Source organism: Phalaenopsis equestris, unplaced genomic scaffold (genome assembly GCF_001263595.1).
Source record: "Phalaenopsis equestris unplaced genomic scaffold, ASM126359v1 Scaffold000761, whole genome shotgun sequence".
Classification (NCBI taxonomy): Eukaryota; Viridiplantae; Streptophyta; class Magnoliopsida; order Asparagales; family Orchidaceae; genus Phalaenopsis; species Phalaenopsis equestris.
This window is the reverse complement of record NW_018165201.1, coordinates 1,023,600-1,024,013: the sequence shown is the minus strand read 5'-3', so window position 1 is coordinate 1,024,013 and position 414 is coordinate 1,023,600.

Below are 414 nucleotides of genomic sequence, written 5' to 3'. Positions count from 1 at the left end.
TCACAAAAAATTAGGTCAAAAAATACGTTTTAATTAACTTTGTGCAGAGCATCCACAAGAGTATCGTGGGTAGGAGCATCGAGTGGGGATGCTACTGGTTGATTGGAACTAATGAGCTGTTTAACTTTGTCCAAGGGCGTCATGCAATTGGAAGTATTTTTCCAACTTTATGTTTAATTATTCATAATCAAAACTATGTGTAGTTAGTCCTAATCACTACAAATTCATGAAGCCTGTTAATCATTACAACTTCAGACAAATGATCTGTATAATTAGTATTAGGTGCTGCTAGTTCATTAGGACTAATTATCTATGTAACAATCTTTAGAACAAAACATCTCAACTAGAACTACCGTCTCTATAGTAATTTACAATGACTCTTACAACTTGCTATCACTGAGAACTACATTCATT